At 39.3% G+C, this 25002-nt stretch overlaps 1 protein-coding gene and 2 long non-coding RNA genes across 8 annotated transcripts in view; 2 read left to right on the top strand and 1 right to left on the bottom strand.

Moving 5' to 3' along the window:
- IGF2BP3 (insulin like growth factor 2 mRNA binding protein 3) overlaps positions 1–25002 on the top strand; it is a 150435-nt gene that overhangs the window by 76931 nt on the left and 48502 nt on the right. The window lies entirely within an intron of this gene.
- LOC123606556 overlaps positions 9517–25002 on the bottom strand; it is a 34684-nt gene continuing 19198 nt past the window's right edge. For 2 of the 3 annotated variants that reach the window (XR_006716335.1, XR_006716336.1), the window contains exons 2-3: positions 24037–24128; positions 9517–10232 (exon numbers count right to left, since the gene is read on the bottom strand). This is a non-coding gene — a long non-coding RNA (uncharacterized LOC123606556). Of the gene's footprint in view, positions 10233–18135; positions 18243–24036; positions 24129–25002 lie in introns of those variants that run through there. The other variant, XR_006716337.1, reaches the window with a different exon arrangement.
- Positions 10123–19474, top strand: LOC123606558. Its single transcript, XR_006716338.1, has 2 exons — positions 10123–10234; positions 18076–19474. It is a non-coding gene; the product is annotated as an uncharacterized LOC123606558 (long non-coding RNA).

The following is a 25002-nucleotide window of genomic DNA, read 5'->3' as shown; positions in this document are numbered from 1 at the left end:
TTGAACATGACCTGAAGTTGGCTAGCTGAACAAGTATTTCTGATTTCAAATAATCTTCATGATTTCTTTTCCATAAAAAACATGACAAAATCATGTTAATTTCTTGCTTAACTGAACATGGGCGAATATTTCATCACCTACATCTTTGTTTCCGTAAGCTAAAAATTTTACCCTGACTTGCTGTTTAATTAATGTGTGTTTAATAAGAGGATCTTTGCTCATATGCTTTCCTCTGCTGCTAGAGACAGAGCTTTGTAGTACATGATAGAGCCTTTCTACTTGGAACAGTTATTTTCTGCTGACTGGGTTCAGTGTTGTTTTTTATTGAGTTTAAGGGTCACCTCTATCTTACGGTATAGAGTTTTAACTTTACCCCTGACTTCATACTTAATTTTTTTAACCCTGAATTTCTTCTGGCTTTATTTTTCTCCTGGAAAAAAAAACAAAAAACAAACAAACAAAAAAAAAAACCTCTTGTGTTGATTGTCTCTTGTAAGTTGTTTCATCCTTTTGGAAAGTAGTTATTTGTAAGTCTTGTAGGGTTTTTTTTGTATCTAAAACACCTTGGTGTATGAACTAGATTGATGGTTCTCTCCTTTTAGAAAATTAGCCTTTTTTATTTTTGTTAAGTTTATTTTGAGACACCAAGTGCATGAGCCGGAGAGGAACAGAGACAAGATGGAGAGATAGACTCCAAAGCAGGCTCCACACTGTCAGCGCAAAGCCCGACACAGGGCTCAAACCCACCGACGATGAGATCATGACCTGAGCTGAAATCAAGAGTCAGATGCTTAACCAACTGAGCCATCCAGATGCCCTGAAAACGAGACTCTTAATAAGACTAGTTAGTTCTTAAAATCCAATACATCCAAGAAATTGCGGTATGCACATATGTAAAATTCATTACTGAGTTTAACAAAAAAATCATGAAAGAGTGAATGGATTTGTGTACCCCTTACAGTAACTGTGGCCTCTCAAGGATCCGATCCATTGGTCAAGGATCAGTAGTGGGAAGTCCAAGGTGCTTGGGTTGCCATGCCTCCTTCCTGCCACAGCAGGGGGACTCTGCAGCAGAGCGACTCTTTTCCTGCTGAGTCTAGATTAAGCCTCAGATTCCTTCTTAAGCAATATTTAAAATAATCACAACTAAAAGCTAAATGCACGAAGCTAAAATGCACAAAGAACATTATTCGTCTCCTTAGGTAAATGATATTTTAAAAGCTTATCCATTTCAACTTCTATAAATCTCTATTAGGTTCTGTTTCCTTGAGATATCTGCTACCTTGCTCATAGATACAGCTTGTCCCACTGTGTGAAGAGAGCACAGGGAGTACATTGTTGATCTGAGATGTACCTGTCCAGATCATTCATCGGTCCTGCCTGTGTTCTACACCTCTGACCTCTCACAGCTTGTTTTCCTTTGGGGGTATGGTTTTTGAGTCTCTGAGAGGGCAGGGTTCACAACTGAGTATAGTATCCTACATGGATCTAAACCATGCTTGTTGCAGTGTAGGACTTGTCCTCTTCTTGACATTTGTTCAATGAAGTAGAGAGGACATGCCCGCGTTCCCTGGACATGACACTGTGATTACAGTTGAACTAGCTTTTAGGTATTAAGAATTTTAAAGTATTACTGAGTTACATGTTAAAAGGTGTAGAGGTTTCTAAGAATGAGGTTCTGCCTTCTTAACTATGCTGTTTGGTGCTAACTTGAAGAACCAATCAAGGTGATGAGTAGTGAGGTGATGGACACAGAGTTTCTGCAGAGGAAGGGCTCTTCTGGAAGACCGTGTGGGCAGAGAATATGCTGGATTGGATGGCAGCAAGTTCTCCTTGATGCTGGAAGTTAAAGTAGGTTAGCTCTAAGCAAGGTGATGTGACTTGCTGAGTGCCCCCTAAAGTACTGAGATATCAGGTTATCCTCTCTGTGAACTCCTGAGAAATTGGCCACTCACCATCTTAAAGGAACAAGGAGCTATGAAGAGTTCATTTAAATTTTTAAAAAATTTTAATTCTATTTTTTAATTAAAAAAAATACTGAATATAGTTGAAACACAGTGTTAAAACGCCTGTAATGCTATTATCCGTAAGTAACCATTATTGATAGTTGTGTATTTTGTTGATCTGCGTATAGGGTGAGCTAGTTAAGTGTCTTTGGATTTTTCCTTTAAAATGGTTTTCCATTTGTGATACTTACAATATCAGCTATTTCTTGAGCTGAGCCTTTGTGTTATCTGGGACTCTGAAAAGCTTACTGAGGGGTACCTAGGTGGTTCAGTTGGTTAAGTGTCCGACTTCAGCTCAGGTCATGATCTTATGGTTCGTGGGTTTGAGGCCCGCATCGGGCTCTGTGTTGACAGCTTGTAGCCTGGAGCCTGCTTCGGATTCTGTGTCTCCCTCACCCGCCCCCCCCAAATAAATAAACATTAAAAAAAATTTGTAAAGTTTACTGACAGTGTTTTCTTTTCTCATTTGAGGTTTAGCCAAGCGTTGGGAATTTTTTTTTTTTTTTTTATAGGTCAATGAGGGTAGGGACTGCTGGTCCTGCCTTCTTGGCCACATCTGCCATACCGTGGGCAGTATTGGCCATCCATTTACTACCAAGCAGGAGCTGTGAATGTAGAGAAGAGCAATCTCTTCCTTTTTTGGTATGTTCCCTCCACCCCCCCAAATAATTTCTGGACCCAGATACCTCGTCTTTTTATTTTTATGGGGCTAGCCAAGCTGGTTAGGACAGTAGATGACACCAGTGTTGTACATTTAATGTAAGAGCACTATATTTTATGCCATGATATCCTAGAATGACTATAAATGAAATTTACTGGGTTCAATTTTTAGTTTTGTTTTGAGATGGTTAGCAATGAATGTACTTGCTTCTTGAACTAAATCCATTAAAAAATGTTTTTTAATGTTTGTTTATTTTTGAGAGAGAGACAGATTGTGAGCATGGGAGGGGCAAAGAGAGAGGGACACAGAATCTGAAGCAGGCTCCAGGATCGCAGTTGTCAGTGTAGAGCCCAACGTGGGGCTCAAAGACACAAACCGTGAGATCATGACCAGAGCCGAAGTCAGATGCTTAACCGGCTGAGCCACCCAGACACCCCACTAAATGCAGTTTTTAATGTATGTCTATTTATTTTGAGAAAGACGGAGAGCAACAGCATGAGTGGGGGCAGGCAGAGAGAGAGGGTGAGAGAGAGAATCCCAAGTAGGCTCCATCCAGCTCATTGCCGAGCCCACCATGGGGCCCAATCCCACAATTCTGGGATCATGCCCTGTGAGCCAAAACCAAGAGTCCGATGCTCAATGAACTGAGCCACCTAGTCTCCCCTTAATGCATTTAAGAGTAAGGGCTAGAAGTGGTGGTTAATGAACATTCACGTACAAACTGTAACATTCCTTTGTCTTGTGCAAGTTCTTACCTTGATTTTATTTTGCCTTCTGTATGGTACAATTTATTCAACAAGAGTATGTATCGGTCATGTCTACAGGCAGCTGTCAGTGTTTATTTTATTTGTACCCACAGTGTGTGTTTGTTTAAAATCATTTGGATGAAACATTTGAGTTACTTTGCCTTGGTTTGATGCTACTTGGTCCAAAGGAAGTCCTCCGTTGTACCTTGGTCTTTGTTAACACAGTTCATAGTTTGGTGTTTTGTTTGGGTCTCAGTTCTCAAGAAGTTAAAAATAGATCTTCATGGGCCCCCAGTAATAGGTCAGAATGTCTGAGTGTCTTTCAAAGCCCATCACAGCTATCCTAGCTGTCCTTGCACAGAGTGAAAGTGTTACGGAGGGGTGAGGCTGTTTTAGTAGGCACAAAATTGAGATTAAAGAAAGGCAAAGATGAACCCAAGGTGATTAGGCTTCTTTGCCAAAGTGAGAGTCTTACGCAGTATGTAATTGTGGCTTTGGCATCTTTGTGCTGTATACCTTAGACCAAGAGGATGGATGGGAAGGGATAAGGCATGGTGGTGTACTTAGAGATTCTGTGTTTAGTTCTAGCTGGCATCTGAGAGATTTCATTCCTGTGAAAGAATGGGGTTGTCACAGAGAGATTGCCTGCTACCCACATCTTCCAACCAGCCCTACTTGGCACAGGTATAGTGGTTTACTCAGTCAAGTGGTATTCTTTGCTTGCCTTTGGCTCAGTTGTTTTATCTGTATCTTTAGCTATTGGTCAGTCAGGACAGGTCAGGTTTTGTTTAGTTGGTACTTTGGTTTTGAACTGCTTTTTTTCAGAAGCCCTGACTAAAGTAATGACCTACAATGCCTCTCTGCCCCCATTATAAGTAGTAAAGATATGTTAGATAAAACTTGGCAAGTAAATGACAAAAAGTCTTGGTGTGTTCTCATTTCTATGTAGGTATGCATATAAGTTGAATTAGCATATTGGAGTGTAAATTTTTAGGCCCTTTGTGGTTACAAAACTTCTGTTGAAATTTTGCAGTTCTTAATACTTATCCTAGTAATAGATGAGACTAATTGTTCACCCTTATTCTCTCCAGCATAATTTGTGCCAAATAATTTAAAATCTTAGCCAAGCTTATCTGCAAAAACTGATAGTATTATTTCAGTTGACATATTTACCTAACTTTGACCAGTAGTGAAACTTTTTAAATGCATGTTGACTGTCTGTCTTTGGCTGTTAGTTCTATTTCTGGCCTGTTTACTCAGTGTATGTCTGATAGGACTTTTCATACTTCCTGGGCAAGCAGTATTTATAATGTGTAGATAGTAAAGATTTATCATCTAATTTCTTTTTTTCCCCCACCTGTGTAGGCTTATAATTTTATAAAACAGTACTGACACTAGGGGCGCCTGGGTGGCGCAGTCGGTTAGGCGTCCGACTTCAGCCAGGTCACGATCTCGCGGTCCGTGAGTTCGAGCCCCGCGTCAGGCTCTGGGCTGATGGCTCAGAGCCTGGAGCCTGTTTCCGATTCTGTGTCTCCCTCTCTCTCTGCCCCTCCCCCGTTCATGCTCTGTCTCTCTCTGTCCCAAAAATAAATAAACGCTGAAAAAAAAAAAATTAAAAAAAAAAAAACAAAAAAAAAACAGTACTGACACTATTCCATGTAATTTCCTCCCATTTGTTCTTCCCTCTTAAACGTTTGAGCCTCTTCTCATGTCAAACGTTCATGGTAATTCTCATTTTCTTATTGATTTATAACAACTTAAACCGTATTACTAGATTTCTTTCTTTTTTTGGGGGGGGGGGGGTAATGTTTATTTAGTTTTGAGAGAGAGAGAGAATCCCAAGCAGGCTCTGCACTGTCAGCCGTGATTCAGGGCTGGAACTCATGAACCATGAGATCATGACCTGAGCCAAAGTTGGATGCTTAACTGACTGACCAGGTGCCCCTAAAGTACACATTTTTGAAGCATTCAATTTAAGTTTTGGCAGAGGTATATACTTGTGAAACAATCACCACAATAAAAAAATGAACATAGCTATTGCCCAAAAGTTTCCTTATGCCCTTTTAGTACCACCCATTCCTCCCCTCAAGCACCTACTGCTCCGCTTTCTGTCATTATGTTAGTTTGCATTTTCTAGAATTTTATATAAAGAGTCCTATGTATTCTTTAGGTCTGGCTTCTTTCAGTCCACGTAATTACTTGGAGATCTACCCAAACTGTGTGAATCAGTAGCTCATTCCTTTTTATATCCGAGTAGGATTCCATTGTGTGGGTGTACTACAATTTGTGTATTGGTCCGTTGGTGGACATTTGGGTTGTTTTGTTTTTGACTATTATAAATAAAGGTGATAGAAAAATTCATGTGCAGGGCTCTGTATGGATGTGTACTTTTGTGGGGACACACTTGGACTTCCAGAGTTGGTTTGAAGATGATTTTAACCTAAAGACATTCGAGACTGAACAGATTTCGAAAGAAGCCTATTGAGAGTTTCGTTTATCTGACTGAGGACAGAATCTTCTAGAGGCTGACATAAATACCTTTCCAGGGGAGTTTTACTGGCCTGAAAAAAGACCATTTGCTCCTTTATAAACAAACATTATCACAAGCTTTAGCTCCCACGGGTTCCAGCAATGAAGCCTTTGCTCATCCCTCCTTATTCTCCATCAAGTTAGCCATATAAATCCCCAGCTTTACTGGAGAAACACTTCTGTGTTTCCACATGTGTATATGAATAAACTCCCCCCCCCCCCCCCCCCCCCCATTAATCTGTCTGTTGTCAGTTAAATTCACAGCTCCCCAGTCATGGAACCTAAGTTGGTAGAGGAAAAGAGGTTTTCCTCCCACACTTGTATTTCTCTTGGGTGAATTCTAGGAGTGGAATAGCTGGGTCATAAGGTTATCTAATTGTTTTAAAACTCTGCACACCTGTGCCAGGCTTATTTATATGGCCAACAGTCTACTTGACTTGAAATCATATTTAGATCCCTGTACACAATTAGCTAAATAAATATCATTAGTGCAGCTTCATAAAGTGTATTTTATTAAATATTTCTCAGTACACACATTTCTCAGTAGGTGAGCATAATATATGTGTAACATTTAAGAAACTGCCAAACTGTTTTCCAAAGTTGTACTGTGTTATGTTCCCACCAACAAGTTATGAAAGCTTTGCTCCTGAAGTGTACGAATTCAGTGGTTCTTAGTATATTCATTGAGTTGTGGAACATCACTGCTATGTAATTTTAGAACATTCCCATTGGGGTGCCTGGGTGGCTTGGTCGGTTAAGCGTCCGACTTCGGCTCAGGTCATGATCTCATGGTCTGTGAGTTCAAGCCCCGCGTCGGGCTCTGTGCTGACTGCTCAGAGCCTGGATCCTGTTTGAGATTCTGTGTCTCCCTCTCTTTCTGCTCCTCCCCTGTTCATGCTCTGTCTCTGTCTCAAAAAAAATAAATGTTAAAAAAAAAATTTTTTTTTAAATAAAAAAAATTAAAAAAAAAGAACATTCCCATCACCTCCAAATCAACCCTGTATTCATGTAGACTCACTTCTCTTTTACACCTCTCCAGCCCCTGGCAACCACTAATCTATTTTGTCTCTGTGGATTTGCCTATTCTGGGCACTTGAAATACACATCATACAATATGCAGCTTTTTGTGACTGCTTCCACTTAATATGTTTCAAGGTTCATGCGTGTTGTAACATATATCAGTGCTGCTGCCTTTTTTTTTTTTTTTTTTTTTTTTGAGTTAGGCTCCACGCCCAGTGTGGAGCTTGAACTCAAAACCCTGAGATCAAGAGGCAAATGCTGTACGGACTGAGCCAGCCAGGAGCCCACTTCATTTTTTTTTTTTTCTTTTTAAAGTAAACTTTAAATTATAGAATAGTTGTAGATTTACAGAAAAATTACAAAGGTAATACAGAAAGTTTCCATGTACATGCCAGCCAGTCTCCCCTGTTATTAACGTCTTATATTAGTATGGTACATTTGTTTACATTTAATGAACCAGTGTTTTGAGGTCCTAGTTTATAATAAACTAAGGTTCATACTTTATTCAGATTTTCTTAGTTCTTACCTAATGTTACTCATGTTTTCCTGGATCCCATCCAGGATATCACATTACATTTAGTTGTCATCCCTCCTTAGCCTCCTCTTGGCTGATAGTTTTTTAGGCTTTCCTTATTTTTGATAACCTCGACAGTTGTGAGGAGTGTTGATAGGGTATTTTGCAGAATGTCTCTAGAAGACTTATCTAAAACTTACCTCGTGATTAGACTGGATATATGGGTTCTGGGGAGGGAAACCACAGAGGTAAGATGCTGTACCTGTTACATCATATTAAGAATGTATACTGTCAACATGACTTATCACTGTTGATGTTAAGGCTTGATCACCTGGATGAAATAGTGCATGTTGGATTGCTTCACTGTAAAGCTACTCCTCTTCCCGACCCCTGTCCCAATCCCTTTCCCATATTGTATTCATTGAAAGGAAGTCACTGTGTATAGCCCACACTCAGAGAGTGGGGAGTTATGTTCTACCTCCTTAGGGCAGAATATCTAACATAAATTATTTGGAATTCTTCTCCATGGACATTTGTCTTACTGACCTGTATATATACACTTCTATGAATATATCTCTTTGTAATTAGAGTAAACTAAATATTACTTGTTCTTCATCCCTTTTTGTTGCTAAATAATAATCCATTGTGTAGCTGTAACATTTTGTTCATTCACTCATCAGTTGATGGACATTTGGATGGTTTCCACATTTTAAATATTGTGAATAACGCTGCTGTGAACATTTGTGTACAAGTTTTTGTGTGGGCATATGTTGTCATTTCCCTGAGTAGGGACCTAGTATAGCAATTCCATCAGGAATTGCTGACTCCTGTGGTAACCCTATATCTGATGTTTTGAGGAACTGCCAAACTATATTCCAAAGTGATTAGATCATTATACAGTCCCACTAGCTACTAGTAAGGGTTCCAATTTCTCTGCATCTTTGCCATCCTTATTTTAGCCATCCTAAAAGGATACAAAGTGATAGATATCTCATTGTAGTTTTAATTTGAATTTCCCTAATTACTAAAATTATTGAACATTTTTTTCATGTATTTGCTGTTCATAGATTTTTTGTTTTTGGTGGTATGTTCTATTTAAATCTTTTGAACATTTGAAAACTTGTTTTCCTACTGAGTTTTGAGATTTCGGATTATATATATATGTAGATAAATCTATAAAGTATGCATTCTGATATAAGCTTTTTATCAGATAAGTACTTTGCAAATATTTGCTTCCAGTCTTGTCATTTGTGTGTCTCCTCATTTTCTTAAAAGTGTCATTTAAAGAATATAGGAAGTAATTTTCATTTTCTTACTGATTTGTGTCAACAGTATGCTCATTCTTTAGCCATATTGGTAGATCTTTAACTTGAAAAAATGTTTCACATCTTTAAAGCTTTCTAAAATGGGTAGTTTGAAATGTATACAGATTTAAAGAGAGTAGTATAATGATTGACTCCATGAGCCTATCCCCTAACTTTGATTATCATTTTATGGCCAATCTTATTTCCTCTATATGCTACCCCTCCCTTCCAACATTAGATCCAAATAAGGTCCATACTTTGCAGCTGGTTGATTTCTCTTAAGCCTTTTTTTTTTTTTTAATTTATGTATTTTGAGACAGAGTGTGCACATGTGCACAAGTAGGGAAGGGGCAGAGAGAGAGACAGGGACAGGGAATCCCAAACAGGCTCCATGTTGTCAGTATGGAGCCTGACAAAGGACTTAATCCCATGAACTGCAAGATCATGACCTGAGCCAAAATCAAGAGTCAGATGCTTAACTGACTGAGCCACCCAGGTGCCCCCCCCCCCCCCCCCATTTTTTTAAGATTTTATTTTTTAAGTTATCTTTACACCCAACATGGGTCTTGAACTCACAACCCTGAGATCAGGAGTCTCCATGCTCCACTGACTGAGCCAGCCAGTGCCCCACTTTTAAGCCCTAAATCTTTGGATTTTCATTCCATTTTGTTACCTTGCTATTTGTGCAAGAAACTGGATTTTTTATGCTGTTACAACAGATGAGTTGACTTTATGCTTATAGTTTGGTTTCTCAGTCCTCTGTATTCTTGTGAAGTGGTAGTTAGATCTAGAGCAGTGATCTTCACTTTGGCTACGTGTTAGAACCACCTGGGGAGCCTCACAAAAAATTTGAATGTCCAGGCCATATTTAAATTAAACATAACTGATTAAATCATAACTCCAGGGTTAGGGTTATTTTAGCTTCTCCGAGTGATTCCACTGGGTTGCCCACAAAAAGTTGGGCGATATGCAGGATTTTCTTTTTCACTGCCGCCCCCCCCCTCTCTTTTTTTTTAAAGCAAGAATAATTCATAGGTGGTAGTACAAATGTGTGTCAGGAAGCACATACTTGGTTTTCTTTTTGTAATTGAGCATCCGTAGTTTTTGAGTAATCGGTTATTTCATGAAGGGAGGCAAAAAGGGACATTTCAGTTCTCTCATTTGTTAATTGAGACACTTTTACAAAGAGAAACTTTGGCAGAGATACTCTTTGGTTACTGTGAGATTCATTTCGTGCAATAAAGGCAATGTTTGATTCTGTTTATTTACCAGTTCTGGGTTCTTCAGTGGTAACGGAGACTTATAAATATTGGAGTTTATATACTCAGTACTTGAGTTTATAATATTGATTTGTGTCTCAGTCTATTTTTGTTAGCTTTACTGATAGTTTGTCTTGTGTTTAGCTGGTGGGAGCTCTTTCAGATTGACTCCTGGGTCCTTTCGCCAGTACACCTGTGTGAAGAAAGCAAAGAAGCTAACTACATGTAAACGACACCAACGTGTAAACTAAAAGTTACTCTCATTTTTGTAAAGAAAATACATACTGCTTAAATAACAGGTCAAACAAAGTGAAAATTTCCATTGACTAAGAGGTTTAGTGAAGAAGTTTCTGACCATGCTTTAGTTTTTGGCTATACACGTGGTTATTGACATACATGGAATGACCTAATCAACACTGTTTTGCAGACCTAGTTTTCAGTATCTACCAGGTGTCTTGTAGAGATCCCTTCATGGCCATTCTCTTTTAATAGCTATATAATTGGAATAGACTAATTTACTTATCTTTTGTTGGTGTATAGATTGTTTCAAGTTTCTCATTCTTATAAGTAGGCCCCCCTTTTCTTATGGCTTCATTGAGATAACCACATGTCTGACAATTTTCTGTTTAAGGTGCACAAATCAGCGGTTTTTAGTATATTCACAGATAATGTGTAACTGTCACCACAGTTAATTTTAGAATATTTTCTTCAGCTCAGAAAGAAATCCTGTACCCTTTAGCTATCACTATCACCTCTTTCCCTCACCTACCCTTTAGCCTTAAGCAACCACTCATCTTTTTGTCTATATAGAGTTGCCTATACTGGGCATTTTATTAAAACACCATCATTGTAGTCTTTGTGTCTGGCTTCTTAGACTTAGCAGAATGTTTTCAGGGCATCTCTGTGTTGTAGCATCTATCAGTACTGGCTTCCTTTCTGTTGCCAAATAATACTCTGTTGTATGGATATACCACATTGTGTTTACCCATTCATCCATTGAAGGACACTTTGGTTGTTTCTACTTTTTTTTGGCTATTGTGAATAATGCTCTTGTGAACATTCATGTGTGTGAACATGTTTACATTTCTCTTGGGAGTCTTGAAGTAACTGTTTAAGGTTTTGAGGAACTGCCAAACTGTTTTTTTAGAGTGGCTGTACCACTCTGGAATTTACATTCTTAGCAGTAGAGCTCCAGTTTCTTAACATTCTTTGGTCGGTTGTCTTTGTGATTATCTGACCTTTTGATTATAGCCATCCTAGTGGATTTAAAGTGATCTATCATTGTGGTTTTGGTTTGCATTTCTCCAGTGACTAACGATGAATGCCAAGTATCTTTTCATGTGCTTTTGGCAATTTGTATATCTTCTTTGGGGAAATGTCTGTTCAGGTCCTCTGCTCACTTTTATTTTATTTTTAAATATTCTAGTTAATTAATATGCAGTGTAATATTAGTTTCAGGTGTACAATATAGTGATTCAGCAATTCCATGCATCACCCAGTGCTCATTACAAGTCTACTCCTTAATCCCCATCACCCATTTCACTCACCCACCCTCTACCCATTTTTAAATTGCGTTGTCTTTTATTATGGAGTTCTTTATATATTACAGACATGTCACTTACCAGCTATATGGTTTCCATGTTGGCCTGCACGTAAACACATAAACCCATCCACTCACTTGTCCTAATATTTGTCCTATACCTCCATCAGTATTCATTGAATGTATGTGAATAATTAGTGTTAATGACTAGCTTATCAGAGTGATCTATGTACTTAGTGTTTCCACACCTCGCTTTGCTTAAGGAAAATGAGTCATTTTGTTACAGGGTTCTGAATTTTGATTTTTATACTTGTCTTAGGTGTCATTAATGAACAGGGCCATTTTTGTTTGACTTTAGAGGTTATAATACAACAATCACACAAAAAGTGGGGGATAATTATTGGGGTGGCAGATGATGCACTGGTTGTGAAATAAGTGAGTGTGTATTTAGCTTGACTTCTGGTCATAAATGAAATTCTGATAGATATGGTGCTTGAGTTTTTTTAATTTTAGAAAAATTGCTAAAATTTTTTGGTTTTTTGTCTATAAAATAAGAACTCCCCCCCCCCTCCCCCCCTTATGGCATAGCTGAAATCCTGGGAAATCTAGTCTTGGAAAAAATGTGGTGAGATTAAATTTCATTTTACTCAGAAAGTCTGCACTATTCTCTGAAATAGAGGAACATTTTTTCTGTGGACCTGTTCTTGTGTTTACAGATTATGACCTATGTGGTGAAATTTTAATGAATGGCACAAATAATACATCTTTGCCCAAGAATGATTATTAAAATTGTTGAGAAAATCTGATGTCAATTTGTAACTTTGACTTTTGACGTAAATTTGAAAAATCAGTCATCACTTTAATGAATACAAAGAACTTCTATTTTCCTATTTTCTCTACTAATATATAAGCTTATCCAAGTAGAGAGTAGATGATGAATCCTCCTACACCTGTCGACCAGCTTCATTCAGCATTTATCCACTTTCTGCCCTTTATGTTGGTGTTAAAGAGCTTTTGAAGAATAATTTTCCATTCAGTGTGGTGACCTTTCAAGAAATGCACATTTTGGTGTAATGATCACTGGCTTTAGAGTCATGGGGGTTCTGAATCCCAACTCCCCATGTCCTTGCTGTCTTGACTGGGCAAGTGGCCTTTTCCTCTTAGAAGCTCAGTGTTCACATCTTGGTAACAGGTTTAATATCTACCTCTGAAGATTGGATGATTAAATGAGCTAATGTATGCAGAGAATCAAAAGAATGTTTGCTGCTAATTATAGCATGTGAACATAGAGCTGCCAGTGAGAATGGGATCACCGTTGCCATGCTGGATTTCCAGTCTGTAACTGTGTGCTGAGGCCTACTGTAGATCTAACAGTGAGGTAGAGTCTAATTCTGACGTAGACAGACGGATGGCCATTCTGTTCTCTTCTATACTTTCCTATGAATAGAAAAGACAAGCCCTAGGATTAAATACAAGGTGCTTACTATGGTGGATGGGGTGAGGACACGTGTACTAGGGTTCATAGGGCTGCCATAACAAATTCACACAAACTGTGAGAATTAGAACAACAAATCTATTCTCTCACACTTCTGGAGGCAAGCAGTCTGAAATCAAGCTGCTGGCAAGCCTCTCTCCTCACTTCTGGTGGTTGCCAGTAGTCTTTGGTATGTTTGGCTTGTACATGTATCACTCCAGTCTCTGCCTAGGTGGTCACATTGTGTTTTCCCTGTGTCCAAACTTCCCTCTTATAAGGATGCTGCTCATTGAGTTAGAACCACATTCACAGATAGTGGTGGACTTAAATTTTTAAAGGACACAATTCCACACATAGTACAGGGAGCTAACCAAGACTATGGGTGATCAGGAATAGCAATCTAGCAGGTAATATGATCTAAAATGTGCTTCATTTTAAAAGTGGTTATTAAGGAATTACAGATCTTGTTCAGTTTACTATGGGATTATGTGGGAGTAAACCCATCATAAATTGAGAATATCGTGAGTCAAAAATGCATTTAATACACCTAACATGCTGGGGTGCCTGGTGGTTCAATCGGTTGAGTGGCCAACTTTGGCTCAGGTCATGCATGGTCGTGAGTTTGAGTCCTGCATCAGGATTGCTGCTGTCAGCAGCTCTCTCTGCCCCTCCCCTGCGCGCTCTTTCTCTCTCTCAAACAATAATACATAGACTTAAAAGAAAAATACACCTAACCTACCAAACACGATAGCATAGCCTAGCCTACCTTAAATGTGTTAGAACACTTAACATTAGCCTACAGTTGGGCATAACCATCTAACAGAAAACCTGTGTCATAATAAAGTGTTGAATACCTCATGTAATTTATTGAATACTATACTGAAAGTTAAAAATAGAATTTTTTTAAGTTTATTTATTTTGAGAGCGAGCAAGCAGGGGAAGGGGCAGAGAGAGGGACAGACAGAATGCTAAGCAGGCTCTATGCTGTCAGTGCAAAGCCTGACATGGGGCTTGAACTCACAAACTGTGAGATCATGACCTGAGCAGAGATCAAGAGTCAGATGCTTAACTGACTGAGCCACCCCCGAAAAACGGAATAGTTTGAAATCCATCAGTTGTTTACCCTCTTGATCATGAGGCCGCCTGTGCTGCTGCTGCCCAGCATCACAAAAGAGTGTCTGTCCTACCACATATCACTAGCCCAGGAAAAGATCAAAATTAAAAATGCCAACTACACTTCCTACTAAATGCGTATCACTTCTGCACCTTGGTAAAGTTGAAAAATCATAAATCTAATGATTGTGAGTTAGGGACAGCCTGTAGTTGGGAGTGGGTGAGAGGTGAGGTTGGAGAGCGGTACATGATAATAGTCTTGAACTAAATAGTAAATAAAAACAGTAGTTTGTGTGGATTTTTCTCCCTGAGAGCCCTGGGTAAACTCAAGGGTTTTACATTCAAAATTCATGTAATATAGTGGATTTTTGTTGTGTTCCTGGCTGAATACATGGAAATAGCCTTTATATAATTGAGGAACTTAACAAGTTATTCCAATCTTTCTTAGAAATTGGTGCTCATGGGGCGCCTGGGTGGCTTGGTCGGTTAAGCATCTGACTTCAGCTCAGGTCATGATCTCACGGTCCATGAGTTCGAGCCCCGCGTCGGGCTCTGTGCTGACAGCTCAGAGCCTGGAGCCTGTTTCCGATTCTGTGTCTCCCTCTCTCTCTGCCCCTCCCCTGTTCATGCTCTGTCCCTCTCTGTCTCAAAAATAAATAAATGTTAAAAAAAAAAAAAAAAAGAAAAAAAAAAAAAAAGAAATTGGTGCTCAGATTTCCAGTCCCACCTGCTGCTAGGATGTAGAGAGATGCCCATAGCTTGGCTTCTTAGATAAACTCAGACTGATTCATTTGTGAGCAATAATAGAGATATGGCATCACCATGTGGATGGCAAGTATGTGAATGTATATTTTGTTAATTATTTCATTAAAAAAATTTTTTTTGACATTTATTTATTTTTGAGAGAGACAGAGCATGAGCAGGAGAAGGGCAGAGAGAGAGGGAGACACAGAATCTGAAGCAGGCTCCAGGCTTCAAGCTGTCAGCACAGCCCAATGTGGGGCTCGAACTCACAAACTTGAAGATCATGACCTGAGCTGAAGTCGGATGTTTAACTGACTGAGCCACCCAGTCGCACTTATAATTTTATTTTGTTTTATATTCTTTATAGTGTTATATTAGTTTCAGGTGTTTCAATCACAATATAGTGATTGAACAACTCCGTACAGTAGATGTATGTTTTGAAGTGACCAGGTAGAAGCCAGAAGAACGTATGGTTTCCACACCAACTATGTGCTGGGAATGGCAAACTCTAGACCGGACTCTGGGAATCTGTGCAGTTGGAGATGGAAGCAGTTAAGGGAGGAGTGGTTTGAAGACTAGAAAACTGAGATTTTATTTATTTGCAACATCTTTAAAAATCTTAGATGAACTTGGTTGGCAAGTAAATAGAGCTGCTAAGAGGCGAACTTGATTTCCTAAAAAGCTTGCCATTAACTACATTGTCTTCTAACTTTTACTTTATTGTTAATGTGTACCTTCATTACTATTAAAAGGTTTAAAATTACTTGAGCATACCCACTTCTAGTCCCAATTCTTCAGTAATAGGCGTTATCCAAGTTGGAAATAAAATATTTTCTAAATGGAACATAGCAGGATTATGTGACAATCAGAGGGGTAAGATCTGGGTGAAAAGCTTGTGCAATAAAATTTTGGACCAAAAGTAGTACTCAAGAGCTAATTAGCAGTTTTTAAGTATAGCAAATATATAGCTGGGCTCCAGGTTAGGCTTTGATCTTGAATAATACACACTACCAGTGACTGAGAACGATGGGTGAGCTTGGGGAAACTCCGGTTTGCCTCGTAGACACTCTTGCCCCACTGGACCAGTAAATTTCAGAAAGAAGAAATCCCACGAACATTTGTTTGGGTGTCTTTTATCAATAGCTTGGCAATATTGTGATGATTTGTCCACCCCACTGTTGAAAAGCAACTAAACTTAGGAAATATATGTCTGTCCTAGGAAACAAATAGCAACGGAGGGAAGGATTCCGCCTCTATCCCCCCTTTTTCTCTCTTCTAGCACTGTCTTAGCAGGGTTCGGGTCGGTTATAATGTGTTGGTGTGGTAAGGATCTTTCTTGCCTCTGCCCAAATAATTCATGCATTTGGCTCTGCCCTTTGTTCATTTGTTTCTCTAGAACTGTCTCCAAGTGAGAGCCTTAAGGATACGGGAGAACACTATTTTCCTGGCATTACTTTTTTTTTTTTTTTTAAACAATTTAAAGGCCAATATAATCCAGTTTGATGTTGTCATTTTTTTCTTGATTGTAGGATTACATGTTCATTGTACAATATTTGGAAAGAGAGAAGGAAAGAAGAAAAAGAGTCTTTCTTCCCAATGACAATATTGTTAAATGACTCCTAGTTCAATCTGGTAGGATAGGCATTTTTCAACACGGTTGGATCGTGTTGTACGTAGAAGTTTATACTGTTATGTCTTAAACATTCTTTTTAAGAAAATGGAGTTATAATTCACATACTATAAAACTCATATATTTTTACAGTTTATTTTCAAAGAGCGAGACAGAGAAAGGGTGCGTGAGTCAGGGAGGGACAGAGAGAGAGAGGGAGAAAGAGAGAATCCTGAGCAGACTTTGTGCTGTCAGTGAGGCTCAATCCCACGACTGTGACATCATGACCTGAGCCAGAATCAACAGTTGGGCGCTCAACTGATTGAACCACCCAGCTACCCCATACAATTCATATTTCAAATCAGATATTTCAGTGTTTTTTAGTATATTCACGAGGTATAAAGAACCATCACCATCACTGTGTAATTCTGGAACATTTTCCATTATTCCAAAAAGTAACTCCATAGCCATTAATAGTCACTGACCTTCTTTCCTTGGCAACCTCTTCCAGCCCTTAGCAACCACTTTTCTACTTTGTCTCTATAGATTTGCCTGTTCTGGAGACCTTATATAAAAGGAATTATTATAGGGTCTTTTTCACTTAACATTATGAAGGTGTATCCATGTTATAGTATGTACTTCATTCCTTTTTATGGCCAGACAATATTCTAGTGTATGATTATACTATATATTGTTTATCCATTTATCAATTGCAGGTATTTTATTGTAAGGCCCCATAGAACCCAGAATAACTAATGCATATCTGAGAGACTAATTCTTAGGGGAAATAGTCTTTATCAGTATTGACTTTGGAACCAACCTCTTTTTTCTACTCCAGCTGTTTATTTTTCATTTTAAAAGAAATTTTAAATAGGGACAGTGGATAAAATGCCAGCATCTGGGATGATCTACCACTTTTGGAGGCCACTGTAATCTTGGGTATTTTTCACCTCATGAGATGAGTCACTTTTTTTTCCCTTTTTCTTTTTTATTATTGTTTTTAATGTTTGTTTTTGAGAGAGAGTGCAAGTGGGGGAGGGGAGAGAGAGGGAGACACAGAATCCAAAGCAGACTCCAGTCTCTGAGCTGGAGTCAGCACAAAACCCAACCTGGGACCCAAACCCACAAATCATGAGATCATGACCCGAGCTGAAGTTGGATGCTTAACTGACTGAGCCACCCAGTTGCGCCTCTTTTTTTTTTTTTAAGTTTATTTTGAGAGAGAGAGCGTGCACACACAAGAAAGGGAGAGAGGCAGAGAGAATCCCAAGCAGGTTCCACACTGTCAGCACAGAGCTCGATGCTGGGGTTTGATGTCATGAGCCATGAGATCATGACCTGAGCCAAAACCAAGAATTGGATGCTTAACCAACTGAGCTACCCAGGCACCCCTTTAGTGCCTTCACCCATGATAATGTTGGAATTGTAATGAGGATTTAGAACTGCCCTCTTTTTCCCTCTAGTAATTTGTAGCTGTTTGGAGTAATAATCCCTTTCTGCTCAAGGAGTAAATTAGTCAGTTATTGAGACTTGTGTTTACTTCTGGGATTCCTTAGTCTTTCTATGTTTGTTTGGAGAGCTGGGGGCTGAGGCCTGGCAGGATAACCAGGCAGTCACTGCTGTCTTAGTTTTCTGCTGGACTCTCTCCAGACTCTGTGGCATGTTGGGGTAGGCCACATATAGCTTAGTGTTCAAGGTTTGGAGGCTGCTGTGATTGAGGGGACTGAAGAAAAGACAGCAGGTTAATAGCCTGTACTGTGGAAATCCATGCAGCAGTTAAAAAGAATAAGCTAATTTTGTCTTTACCAACATAGACTGACCACTGAGATGACAGATGAGAGGAAAAAAAAGCAAGATCAGTAATGTCCTACTTTAAGTTACTTAAAATCTGCCTCAGTTTATTCATCTTCATAATGTGGAAAATAGCTACACTGTGAGGAGTAATTGAGAAAATATATGTAAAGTGTTTAGAACAGTAATATATTTTATGAAAATTAACTTAAAACAGTTCTCTTCTATGGGTGGATGTGTGACTAAGCATCCACACATACTTAGAAAAAAACTCGAGGGGTGCCCAGGTGGCTCAGTGGGTTGGGGGTCTGACTTCGGCTCAGGTCATGAACTCACAGCACACGAGTTCAAGCCCCACATCGGGCTTTGGGCTGACAGCTCAGAGCCTGGAGTTTGCTTCTGATTCTGTGTCTTTCTCTCTTTCTGCTCCTCCCCGGCTTGTGCTCTCTCTCTCAAATAAATATTTAAAAAACAAAACTTGAGCTACCATTGACAGAATTATGAAAGTAATCATTTTAGAGTGTGTAATTCAGTGGGTTTCTGCATATTGACAAGACTGTACAGCCATCACCGCAAATTCCAGAGCATTTTCATCACTCCAGAAAGAATACCCTACCTGTAAGCAGTCACTCCATTTCTCCTTTCTCTCAACCCCCGGAAAACACTGGATATATCTCTATGGATATACCTATTTTGATAAATGGAGTTGTGTAAATATGTTACCTTTTATGTCTGGCTCAACTTGCACTTAGGGTAATGTTTCCATGGTTTATCCATACTATAGCAGGTGTCTGTATTAATTTCTTCTTATGGTTGACTAATAAATACTCCATTTGTATGTAAACCCTACATTATCCACTGGGGTTGCTTCTCCCTTTCAGCAATTGTGAACAATGCTTGTTAGGAACATAGGTGTACAAATAGCTCTTTGGGTACCTGCTGTCAATTCTTCTGGGTATATATCCAGAAGTGGAATTGTTGGATCGTGTGGTAATTCTGTTTTTAATATTTTTTGAGGAACTGCCATAGTGTTTTCCATAGAGGATGCACCATTTCACGTTTCTCCCAGCAAAGTATGAGAATTCTAATTTTTTCACATCCTTGCCAAGACCTCTGTTATTTTCCTTAAAAAAAAAAAATGGTACCCATTCTAATGGGTGTGAAGCATTCTTACTATGGCTTTCATTTACATTCCCTTAATGATTGGTGGCATTGAGCATCTTTTCATGTGACACATACTTGTAAAAACATTTGGAGAGACACATCAGACTGAAAGTGATTTCCTTAAATGTTTGGGGGAAGTAACTGGTTTAGAAGCAGGTGGTCAAAAGGGACCCTAACTTTATATTATTTGGAGTGTTTTACAAGTATTGCTGTTAATAAAATGTAGAACAAATTAATGCTGGATAATACCTTAATCTGATTGAGATATATAGAAATACAGTATTTAGCACTTGGAACGAGGGCTACGTAGTCTTGTTGACCCTTGGGGTTGATAAAGGTCTTTTGTATCAAAGGCTGATTTTCATCTTCCAGCATTGAAAGGATTGAACTGGCTTCAGTATGTGTCACTATATTTTATTTTGTGTGGGGAAAATGAGGCAATGTAGTTGACCAAGTGGTTAACAATGTGGGCTCTGGAATCTGACAGTGGGGGTTTTAAATCATTTGTGTATCACTTAACTACCCAAGTTGAAACACTGTTAACTTCCCCTTGTCATAATTAACGCATCTATTAAATGGGATGTTCCCTTATGGGATTTTGTGGAATGAGATGAGTTAAAATAGATAAAATATTTAAGACAGTGCTTCTACTGGAAAGCACCCAAATGTTATCAGCCATAAGTCATTACTGAAAGAAGGCCAGTGTAGTTGGAGAGAGTGGTATTAGATGATGAGCATGTCACACAGGGCCTTCAGGGCACTTGTTAGGGATTTTGGATCCTTTCCCCAATACAAAGGGAAGCTCTTAGAGTTAATAGTAGGGTGTAAGTTGATTAGCTCAACTTTTAAAAATCAGTTTAGGGTAGTACAGTCCAGTAGAAAGAAAATGCAGACCACTTACGCAATTTAAAATTTTCTAATTGCCGTGTTGAGAAAGTAAAAAGGAAAACAGGTGAATATTAACTTTAATAGTATTTTAATATATCTGAAATATTACAATTTTAACATGTAATCAATTATTTAAAAAATTGAAATATTATGTATTTTGTACTAATTAAATGTGGCTAATCCACTTTTCAAGTGCCCAGTAGCCACATGTAGTCAGTGGCTAGCACACTGACAATACAAGCCTCACTGTTTGAGAACAAACCATTGAAATCAGAAATGAGTATGGAGAGACGATCTTGGAGCATTCTACAGTAGTGCAGAGAGGTAGGTCATGGAGGCTTGGTCTAGTGTGGCAGAAGAGAGCAGCATGCAGGCCCAGAGCAATGTGTAGGTGGACTTTTACTGATGAGCTTCTTGGGGATGAGGTGAAATTTTCGAGGCTTTAAAGCAAGGTTTCTGGTATTTGTAACTCTAGACGGGGTCACCATTGACTTTTTCTAAAAGGTAGTAACTGGAGAAGTGAACACACATTGGGTTTGGGCATAGATGTCCAATCATAAAGTCCAGCCCGGTAGGAGCTCCTGAGGGCTTGTCTTCTCTGACTTTGAGCTCTGTGTGTGTCTTTGGTAACCTGGCCTCTTGTCTCTCTTAGTTGCTCTGATCACATGATTTTATAAAATTCTAAATTACTGTTTCTTCCTCATGTTAGGGGATCTAACTTGCGGAAGTTGAGGGTGGCTAGAAAGTTATGAGTTTGCTCTGTGTGCCTCTAATGCTGGGACGTTTTTGTGGGATGATGGAGGCAGAGATGCCCTCTGGGTTTTATCAGTGATAAAGATGTTTGCAACATGACTTGTGAGGTTGTGGAAGATTGGGTCTGTGTGTGTTGGCCTTCTGAAGTTGAAATTTGTTTACAGAGTTGGATGTGAGAAAATGGTTTGTTACTCAAATAAGTATGATGATAACAGTTTAGGGAAATTTACATTAAGATGGATCTTTTTGTTGTTCTTTCTTTTAATAGAGCAGGTGCAGGAGGGGCAGAGGGAGAGAGAATCCTAAGCAGGCTCCACACCCACAAGGGACCCAATGCAGGGTTCGATCTCACCTTCATGAGATCATGACCTGAGCTGAGATGAGGAGTTGCGGGCTTAACTGGCTGAGCTACACAGGCGCCCCACTCCCCTCAAGGTGGATATTTCTTTAAAATTTTTTGTATCTGTATTTTGTACCAATTTTACAAACGTTTTGGGGTACCTGTAACATAGAGGTGTTCTTTGTTTATTAATGTAGGTAGTCTTCTTATAGATGATATAAAAAAATAAAATTACTGGATTGGTTTTATCCATAAATAGCAACAAGTTATTGTTGACCTGTAGTTGAAGGAAGTTCCCTTGACCTCCACATGCCTGGCTCCCCAGAGATTATCTTGTGGAGGTTTTTTTTTTTTTTTTTCCCCCTTGCTCTTGTTGAATAAGGAATAGTTAAAAATAACTTCTTTCTGGTAACCCCTCCCCAAAGTCTGAGCCTGGTTTTGGTATTTGGACGCTTTATTGGTGTGTGAGTGTGGATGCATGTGCATGTATTTCGGAAGGTGTGTAGTAGGGCAAGAGAGCATTAAATATCTGCTTTAAGTTTTAATTTAACATTTTTTAATGTTTATTTTATTGATTTTGAAGTTTATTTTGAGAGACAGAGCGAGTGCGGGAGGGGCAGAGAGGAGAGAGAGAGAGAGAGAGAGAGAGAGAGAGAATGAATGAATGAATGAATCAATCAATCAATCCTAAGCAGCAGGCTCTGCACTGTCAGTGCGGGCCTGATGCGTGGCTCGAACTCACAAGCCAAGAGATCATGACCTGAGCTGAAACCAAGAGACACTTAACTGAGCAACTCAGGCACCTCTTTAATATTTATTCTTTTTTTTTTTTTTTTATGCTTATTTATTTTTGAGATAGAAACAGAGCATGAGAGGTGGAGGGGCAGAGAGAGAGGGAGACACAGAATCTGAAGCAGGCTCCAGGCTCCAAGCTGTCAGCACAGAGCCTGACATGGGGCTTGAACCCACCAGCTGTGAGATCCTGACCTGAGCCGAAGTCAGACACTCAGCTGACTGAGCCACCCAGGCACCCCTGTTTTTTTTAAGAGGCAGGGGGAGGGGCAGAGAGAAAGGGGTACAGGATTCAAAGCAGGCTCTGTGCTGACAGCAGAAAGCTTGATGTGGGGCTCAAACTCCTGAACCGTGAGATAATGACCTGAACTGAAGTCAGATGCTCAAAGGACTGAGCCACCCTGGGGGCCCTAACTGGTTTTTATAATGGCTGTGGCTTTACACTTCTTTATCTTTTTTATATGAATTCATAATAAATACTTGTTTGCTTATATCAATCACTATGGACTTCTAAAGGAAGTTGGAATTAGTTTCCTTTGCTCTTAGACAAAAACTATCTTGTGGCTTCTTTTTTAACCCTTTAGTTTTTGTTGTGCCTCACTGAGGTAAACACAGTTCTCAGATAACAAAGACATGGTCCCTTTCCTTATAAAGTTTATTTTTTTAAAAATTTTTATTGCAAGTACATAGTTTCTTTTTAGAAAAAAAAATTTTTTTTTGAGAGAGTGTGTGCAAGGCCAGGGGGAGGGGCAGAGGGGTGGGGGAGAGAATCTTAAGCAGGCTCCACGCTCAGCGCAGAGCCCAATAAATGGGGCTCAATCTCACGACCCTGGGATGATGACCTGAGCTGAAACCAAGAGTCAGACAGTCAACTGACTGAGCCACCCAGGAACCTCTCCTTCTAAAGTTTAGAGGCTAGTATAGCTCTTTGTGGAGGAACCACAATGAAGGTGGTGGGGCATTTCTAGAGGCAATTTAAGAGAAGAGATTAGTGCACTAGACTGTAACCCCAGCACTGTCCCATCATCTTTTGAAACACACGAAGCAAACAAGGAGGGTTTAGATTCTATTGTTGTATCATAAATAGCTTAAGTATGGAAGTCAGTATAACCATTAGGAAAAGATTATTTGTGACACACCTGACAACTGATCACATCACTATGCTTAATAATGACTAGTCTAGTGGGAGAATGAAGATCAGTGAAGAGATTATAAAATGACACTGCTTTCATTTATAGGATTAGGTGAGCTCAGGTGCTATGGAAACGAGGGTGCTTTACTCAGTCTTCAGGGTGTGACTGGAGCAGTAGGTGTGTGGGAAGTATATTGAAGATGATGGGAGAGGTAGGCAGCACCAGATCACTGATGATCTCCTGTACCATGTTGAAGTTGTGACAGTTTCTGTCAGTAGTTTGAAGCCACTGAAGAGTAGTAACTTGTACCAGGAGAATAGTCACGGGGTGGTGGACCGGAGGTAAGATACCAGTCAGACTCTCAGTTCAGATAGTTCAGAGCTGATAGGACCTCAGGAGCAGCGGGTATAAAGATTAAGTAGTCAGCAGAAGGTCTGTCTGCAGAGCATGAATTACTCCACGCCCATAGGGGATCAGCTGAGTCACAGCTAGTTTCAGTTGGGGACAAGAGTGGTGGTGGTGGATGTGGTGCTGCTGTGGCAGATGAAATCTGATCATGTGTGAGACAAAGATCATTTTTCAACTATGTTTATCTCAGTGTTCTGTGTATGAATAGACCAGCCTACTAGATTGAAGAGGGGCATGAAGAAACTTACCTTGATTATGGTGATGGTCTCAGGAGAGTATACATAATGGCAAAACTGATCAAATTTTGTACAGTTTATTACACTTCAGTAGTTCTTCAGTGCTAAAAAAAAAAACCAAAACCTAGGCTATTATCTAGTAATACTGATCTTAGTTATTCTTTAACAGCTTTAATGAGATATAATTCACATACAGTTCACCCACTTAAAGTGTGTTTTTCAGTGTTTTCTAGTATAATGGATAAGTGCAACCATCACCATAGTTGATGTTAAACCTTTTTAATTGTCTCAAAAAGCAACCTCTTCTGCTACCGCCCTCTACATTCCCACTCACCAGCGCTATGCAACAACTAATGTACTTTCTGCCTCTATAGATTCCCCCCCCCTTTTTTAAATTTATTTATTTTTGAGAGAGACAGAGACAGTATGACCACTGGAGGGACAGAGAGAGAGGCAGAAAGAATCCCAAGCAAGCTGCATGCTGTCAGCCCAGAGCCTGACATGGGGCTCAGTCTCACAAACTGTAAGATCATGACTTGAGCGAAACCAAGAGTTGGGCACTTAACCAACTGAGCCACCAGGTGCCCCTAGATTTCCCTTTTCTGGATGTTTCCTAGTAATGGAATCACTTAATACGTATTTTGTGTGTGGGTGTGTGTTATTGGCTTCTTTTACTTAACATAATGTTTTCAGTGTTCATTCATGTTGTAGCATATGTCAGTACTTCATTCCATTTTGTGGCCAAATACTATTCCATTGTATGGCTGTACCACATTTTGTCTATCCATTCATTAGGTGATGAGCATTTAGATTGTTTCCACCCTACACAATTGTGAATGATCTTAATTCTCTGCAGCTGTGTGAAGGGACAATGCTAATCTTTGCATTTATCATGAGATTCTATTTCTGCATTTGGAGGAACTTTTTTTAAAAAGGCTGAATATTTGAGATTTAATTTTAAGTCCTAAATATATAAAA

This window comes from Leopardus geoffroyi, chromosome A2 (genome assembly GCF_018350155.1).
Source record: "Leopardus geoffroyi isolate Oge1 chromosome A2, O.geoffroyi_Oge1_pat1.0, whole genome shotgun sequence".
NCBI classification, from domain to species: Eukaryota; Metazoa; Chordata; class Mammalia; order Carnivora; family Felidae; genus Leopardus; species Leopardus geoffroyi.
Note: the sequence above shows the minus strand (reverse complement) of the source record. Positions and strands in the feature narration are given on the sequence as shown.